The sequence below is a fragment of the Chamaea fasciata genome, unplaced genomic scaffold, assembly GCF_029207755.1.
Source record: "Chamaea fasciata isolate MVZ Bird 193981 ecotype frontalis unplaced genomic scaffold, bChaFas1.0.hap1 SCAF_1, whole genome shotgun sequence".
NCBI classification, from domain to species: domain Eukaryota; kingdom Metazoa; phylum Chordata; class Aves; order Passeriformes; family Sylviidae; genus Chamaea; species Chamaea fasciata.
The window spans coordinates 121,885,852-121,893,795 of NW_027094086.1; the positions used below are offsets into that span (position 1 = coordinate 121,885,852).

A 7,944-nucleotide genomic window follows, 5' to 3' on the forward strand; every position below is an offset into this window, starting at 1 on the left:
GTGTTTCTGGGGAAACCATTTACTACAGCAATGACCTTCTTTACTGTTTAAAGAACTCTTCCCTGAGCAGGTATAGGGCAGCTAGATTTCCTGACCAGAAAACAATAACAAGCCTGATGAGGAGCAGAGGAGGGAGCCAGGGTTGTTTAGCCTGAGAAAAGGAGGCTCAGGAGACCTTATGATCTCTACACTGCCTGAAAGGAGGTCATAGCCAGGTGGAGGTCAGTCTTTTCATCCAGGTGACACGTGACAGGACAAGAGAAAATGGCCTCAGGTTGTGCTATGGGAGGTTCAGATAGGATATTAGGAAAAAAATTTCTTCACTGAAGGGGCTGTAAAGCATCAGAACAGGCTGTCCAGGGAAGTGGTAGAGTCACCATCCCTGGAATATTTACAAGGCATGTAGATGTGGCACTTTGGGACATGGTCTAGTGGTAGACTTGGAAGTGCTGGGTTTAAGGTTGTATTTGATGATGTTAGGGGTCTTTTCCAACCTGAATGATTGCATGATTCTATAAAAATACATAAGGCTTAAGATTCTAAGATTCATTCATACTCTAGAAGATTATTGTCATTTTTTGACTATGAAATCAAAGACAAACTTCAGTTACATATTTAGTTACAGTTCAAGTACACACCTTAGTACCAAACTTCACCATCAGGAGTTGGTTTTGAGGATTATGCTTAAGTAGTTTGGTTTAAATTAAACTGACAAATTTAATCCACCTGAACGTTCCATCTACTGTAGGTCTGATCTTCATACTGGTCAAGATATTTCAGCTTCTCCATATATTTCTGAAGAAAAAAAAGGTATTTTCTGGAGTTTCTAAGAATCTGCAAGGCAAAACCCCACACCTAATCAGTTTTTTGTTTTTTTCTTTTCTTTTACTGATACCACCTCACGAACAAATTTTGGTTGAAAATTTTAGTTTTCCACTCTTTGCATGTTATTAGCTATGTCAGTTTTCAAGGTTGGACTTTTTATTACTCAATAATTTAATTAATCTTTGTCTAAAGCTCTCACAGGAGCTTCCATCCTCTGTGCTTCCACCTGAAAGGAAGTTTACTTAGGACAGGACAAGAGAAAGGGAAGGGGCACAATTTTCAAATAACTTGGATGTCTGGGTCCCCCACAAGTTTCTTTGAAGGTCTTCTCCCCATAGAACAATAAAATTCTTCATGGACTCCTATGAAAAGTAGGAACAAAACGTCTGTACTTCTACCTTCAGTTCTTTGGACCATTTAAGCTTTCACAAAGTAACCAGCATATTTTTGTTCCAATTTAATATAAACTCCTCCTCAGCCCCCTGCTTATTAGAATATAAGTTAAGGTATTATGAACCAGCAGAAAAACGAACTTTTATTTTTGCATTGTTCAATACCTTTTTAATGTGTTCATCATGTTCATTTGCAGTTATCTAGTTTTTCACTAAACAATTGCAATGAAATATTGCAATTTGGGGTAATTATCTCCAGACAGGGCTTTTATTTTTTAGAAAGCTTCCAAGATGGTCAAAAGCTTGAAATGAAAATAAAGAGAAAAAATCCAAACAGCAGAGAAAGGAGCAGAGTTCTCTTTCTGTAATACTCTCAACATGAAATCTCATCCAAAACACTTCTGAAGTACAGAGATTGGCACAGTACCAAGCTATACTGTTGGTATATGTCATGTGCTTACCAACAAACCACATATTTCTAAATATGCTCTTAAATTGTCCCCAACAGAAAAATTCTAGAATGCTAAAGAATGAAAGATTAGCTCAGACCCTAAAAAGTATGGAACTAGGCTTCCCAGATCTAGACATATACCCCATACACTTGATACTTTCTAAATCACAGAATGTTCTGAGTTGGAAGGGACACACAAGGACTGAGTCCAACTCTTAAGTGAAATTCAGTCATGTACTTTTCTAATGTGTTTGTTTTCTCCCCTTTCTTTTCCCTCAGATATATTCTCTCTTGTAAGTCACTAGGCTCTTCCTCCTGAGTCTCATAAAAATTCCAAGTCTTACTTGTAAGCTAATGTTTACTAGAGGGAAAAAAGCGCCTACTCCTATAAAAGTTTACCAAACAAGTGGCAAGCAGAAGTGATTTTTTTAAGTTGCTTTCCATTCTCATTGATATGTGTAAAGTTAAGACAAGTTATCTGCCTTTTGAAAGAGTAGATGTAAGAATGTATGTATCATCTGAAATCAATGAGAATACAAGTTTAGAATGAAACAGGGTGAACATTAAATGCAAGACACTCATTTAATTGTTAACTATGCTGAAAGTGCCAACTTAAGGAAAACTCATTTATTCAAAATTACTGGCCAAATATTCATTATTACTGACTTGTACCCACAACTGATTCACAATGCTCTGCCACAGTTTGAGTGTAATACAATGCCATAGAAACATACATCCAAAAGCAACTTCAAGAGTAATTAGTCCATGTGTCTGCTCCAAGAAGAAGCTTGCTATACCTATGCAATTTACAAAAAAAAGGTTTTTCTAGCTGCCCCTGGAAGATATTTCAGAAATGAAGAGCCTGTCACCTCATCTAGCAATCTGTTCTAGCAATTCATTATGCTTGGCATAAAGGGGTTTTCTCAGACATCAGACTTGAATCTTATACACTTTAAATTGATTTTAGTATGTTCTGGGTGTAGAGAATAGACTATTTCCTTCCTGTATGCAGAAATCTTTATTGTATTTGGAGATTTATGCCTGTCCTCTCTCTTCCTCAGACTCAATGGCTATCAACAGATCCTTTTTTCTGAAGTGTAATGACTGAGCACACTCCACTAGAGGCTTCATCAAGGCCGACAGAAATGTGAGATTTCACATCCTTGCCTTTTAGGACAACAACTCATTTGAACATCTACATACTTACCTCTGCCTCAATAACATGTCTTCACTTACTCATGTATGATATATGACAACTCCTAAATCATATTTTGAAGAACTGTTTCTAATCAGTTCTTTCCTATCTTAAATTTTTATTATTCCTGTATAAGAATAATACATGCTCCAGCAGAAACTTGCTACAACTATCCAGGCTAACTATGTGGTACACCGGACGGAGAGCCTGGACACACCTGCCTTCCATAGATTCTCTGTGCCTCATGCAGACAAATGCAAAATACAGTTTGTTAGTGAGCTGAAAATCTCTCTATTTCTTTGAACTGCATTTTAGGTCTGGCTTTAGCTATGGATTAACTTCTGGAAGGAACCTGCAGTCAGAACATCACTAAAGCAAGAAGAGAATCATAGAACACAGTTTAATTCCCAGCTGCAATACATATATCAGTATTTCAAGGCATTCAATTCACAAACAGCTTAACTAAAGCTGTAATTTAAGCAAAACTATCTTTCTAATAATAAATAAACAGTTTCATATATATGGGTACTGGCTCTGAACACAGATTCTAAACTAGAACAGTCATGAAATTCTGCACAAAAATGAGGCAACACATCTGTCAAGATCCAGTGTTTTGGCTTTAAAATCAGTATAATAATCTTCAAACTTTTGTAATGTTAAAAAAAACCCCAAAACAAACAAGTATAAAATGAATGTTTTTCCAAAGGCAGAAAAATCTGATGGATAGCATATGGTAGTGCTAAACACATATCTCACCTCTGTCACTGAACACACTTCTGAGATTTTTCAGTTCTCTTTTAATCAACAAGCAATGATTGATACTATTAACAGTGTTAGTTGTTTGTGTTTTTTTTTAAACAGAAACTGAGTTAGCAAACGAAGCATTTGCTTAGAAATACAGATTGATTTTAAATAACAGTTTAAGATATAACGCAAGTGTGCCACTGCAAAATCAATACATGCGTGTACTAGTGACACCTCTGTTTAAGAAGCATAGTAAGAGGGATAGCCATCTATATTGCCCCTTACTTTAATGCTGTTTCATCCTGTTAATTAGTGATCTTCTCAACAAGTTTTTACAAGGCCAAATTATGCCTATGTATTATCATTAAGAAGGTTATTATACACATCAGACTTCAGCTACTCAAATACTTGAAGTCAACTCACTAAGTAAACAGTATCTTTTGACTCTGAATCATTGTTACATTTAATTAGGTTCTCTTAATCCATGGCTACCACATGTGTCAGGCAACAGAACAACAGTAATTTTCTACAGCACAGATGCACTCTATTAATACTCCAGGTAATTAACCATGTTCACAGATGAAGACTTTTGGAAAAATAATAGCAGAGCAGAAAATAGAAGTGCATATTAACGCAAGCTCCTGTTGGCTCTAAAGGGAAAGCCCCAGCACCTTCTGCTTTTTTCCATTAGCAACACAAACAGCAACATGCACATGTAAAGCTACGCTTGTTCCTTTGCTAAATATGTTAAACATTAATCATCACTGAGAATTTTTTCTCTTTGCAGCTTGTTTGCATCTCTTTCTTGCTGCAAGCCATTTGAAAAATAAATCAACAAATAGAAGTATCAGTAGCCAAGGTGGGCATTTAAATAAAACTCAGCATTTTTGAACAGGCATATCAAATTAACTTGTTTATTTAAGTATCTTCTTCCTTTCTAACTCCCTCTATCCCTCAACTAACATGGATTTTGTTCGAGGTTTTTGTGAATACACAGTACAAGCTCGCTCATATATACACAAAACCCGTAACAGGATGAACTACTGCACTTTTTGAAGACAAATAAAGGAATTTATATATAGTTCTGTGACTAAATTAGACTATATTCACTTTTAAGAATCTATATATCTAACTTATCAAGAATTGATTTAAAACAGTAAGTCTGAGAAACCCATATTTGTACCCTGAAACCTAAGCATCCTTTGATCCTTTTTGGGATCAGACCCCCCCAGTCACACCACAAACCAGATCATTGCTCTGTTGTTTTGGGGCAATTCCATTCACATTTTAACCAAACACATTCCTGCCTATCGAGAAGCATGTCAGGCTTGTTCCTGGAAATATGTGGACACTATTCATATATCATGCACTTAACAGCATGAACTTTGAAGCTTCTGACAAATAAATTAGCTGCAAGATGACAGCCATTGTTTGATAAAGCTCCTGATTAGAATTGTAAAACCCAAAGGCAAATACTTTCTGAAGAACCTGGAAAATAAATATTTTAGTGGTGACAGTAAAACCGGTGCAGTAATTGGTGCTTGGTATTTCACCTGTACTTCTGCTGTCAACACTAAGATTGCATACATAAGGAAGAATGGCTCTAACTTGAAAAGTAATACTCATTGACCATGCTTTACCTGGCAATAAGCTGGAAAGTCAGCAAATTTACAATACAGAATGCTCATTCAGAACTGTGCTAGAAAGGCTGCTTTTGTCCTAAGTCAGTCAAGTCATTAAGGAAGCACTCATCACCTCAAAACTGGATCAATTCAAACTCTCTTACAGTCTACATCCGACCAAATGTGATAATTGCTGTACTCTACCTAGCAGCTTTAAACTGCTTTTCAAGCATGTCACGAAATTTATGTTTATATACTGAGTATGCAGGGAATCCTCCAGAGGTACAGGCAAGACCAGGTAAACTACACAGACACCTCAGAAGGGATGTCTTGAATGCACATCTCCCAGAGACAAGGCTGGTTTAGAGTTTCCTGGTGCCTCAGAAGGAAGAAAAAAGTCAGCAATAGGTCACTGCTGCCATTCACTTCTCCTTTCTGAGGCAGCTTTGTGCAGGGATCAGCAGGAACTTACTGTGAATTCTAAGGGATTTTATCAGGAGCAATGAAACTCAGAAGAACAGCAGAGTGAGTCCTGACCCTGAGACATGGAAAACGTTGCCATGGATTTTAAAGAAGTACCAGGATTTTTGTCCAAAGGCATTAACAACTTTGCAAGGCTTCTGCATGAATTAAGCATGTGCCATTCATTTAGTTTAGATCTACTTTATAACCATTCCTCTGGGTTTTTAATCACCTAGATTAAGATATATACTTGCAAGAAAAGTCAGTATATGCACACAGAGAATATACTTCCTACCCCATCTAATGGAACAGTGAATCTCTACATTCTGCTAGTAATTTTCTTAAAAGTATCATTAATATATATTTTATCAAATTATTTTTGTTATATATTATTTTAAGAACTTTAATATTTGTGTCTGTTTCCAAAAATTTGCCTGTTTAAGTAATACCTTACAAAAAAACCCCACAAAAACCCCCAAAAAACCCACAAACAAACAAACAAACAAACAAACAAACAAACAAACAAACCCCATTCCTCACACATGCAGCAGCCTTCTCTCTCCTTAGCACACTGCCAAAATTGCCATACAGCTGATCCAAGCTCCCAGAGACCATCAAAGCTTATAGCTCACCTTCTAATGGTCTGCATCTGGGCAAACCCAGCAGCCTTGTGGGTACACAGGTGCCAGGAGCACAGGGAAATGGCAGGGACACAGCTAGGAGAATCCCTTTCTGGATCAGGATAGTGAAGAAGAGAGTCATCCCAGGGCACCCATTACATCTGCACCTGGAGCTGGACGCACCTGGGCTTCACCAGTCCCCTCACTTTGAGTGGAATTTAATCAATATTACCCCGCACCACAAAGCTGCAGGGTAAAAATGAAAGAGAAGAGATAGAATTTGGCTGCCCTCCTGCCAGCTAAGTGCTCTAGCCAGCAGGCAGCAAAGCCAACTACATAACATGATAGATTACTTCTTTATTTGAATTTATGTTAGAAGGGGATGAAATCCTTCCAAGAACCTAATTTTCCAAGTTCACAGATATTTATAGCAATAATTTAACATCAAAATTTTGAAAAGTTACAAAAAAGGGTCTAAAAAAAGTACAGTAATAAATATTCTGTTTTATCATAAAGACATACCATGACTGCTGGTGAGCATAGTGTTAGGAATTATTTTATCTTTTATTGCAAGACACTTCTATAAACCAACATTTTTAAAACATTTTCTATCTTTTGAATAGAATCAACTGATTTTGTATCTGCACCAGAACTGCATGTAAATTGCATCCTCACACTCAGGAAAAAAAAATGCTTACAGAAATATAAGTTCTGTATATTGTATGTGAAAAATTACCCTTTTTCCTTTTTAAAAAAAATTTGGGAAATGTTTTCTGGGGTATTTTGTTCCACTTTATTGAAATTTATCTTATTCACTTAAATTTAGTTTATCCGCTAAAAATCTTTGGCAAAAGCCATCTGAGTGTGCCTCTACATGTGACACTTCTAAATAATTCACCTGATCACGAAAATGCATCCAAAAATCTATTCTTAAGTAAATTAATTTCTATTTTAAAGAACAAATCGTAGACACTGTACCCAGCTGTGTTGGAAGCCTATCTCATACCTAGTTCAATTCAGCAGTATAAAATTCCCAGTGTCACAACCTCCAAGTTTACAGATACTTTTGAATAAAAAATGAAATAATAATACCCTGTGTACAGGGAGCAATGTTAACATATTACAGCAATCTAAAGGATTGCATATTCTCTTTCTGAAGAGCTTTCCAGAAACTATACAGTCATTCTGCTCACTTTCACTATGCCCCTTGTGTCCACCAAAAACCATTTTTTTCAGCTTTTGAAATTGCAACATAATAATGGAAATCTCCTCAATCAAATGAATAATAAATTAATTAATCTCTACAAAAAAGTCAGTAACAAATCTATGTTTGAGACGGTTTTTGCCATTTGACTTTTTTCCTTCTGGTTTGGCAGAATGAGTAGTTCAGTCTATGTATAATAGTCTTTATACATTTTATAGTCTTTATAGTCTTTATACTTTTTCAGAGTATATTATTATGAAAGAAAAGGTGGAGGAACAACAGATATTTCCAGCAAGGCTTCATCCTGGTTGATTCACTTCCAGGATTAAAACACGAGTGGAAATGAATTGTCCCATAGAGCACACACATTTAACTCCATTTCAAATTCAGCAGATTGAGTTAAAAAAGACCTAGATGAAAAAGAGCAAG

At 36.2% G+C, this 7,944-nt stretch overlaps 1 pseudogene; it reads right to left on the minus strand.

Moving 5' to 3' along the window:
• LOC136293889 (dynein axonemal heavy chain 11-like) overlaps window positions 1-6,276 on the minus strand; it is a 94,003-nt pseudogene extending 87,727 nt beyond the window's left edge.
• Between the last annotated feature and the right edge of the window lie 1,668 nt (window positions 6,277-7,944).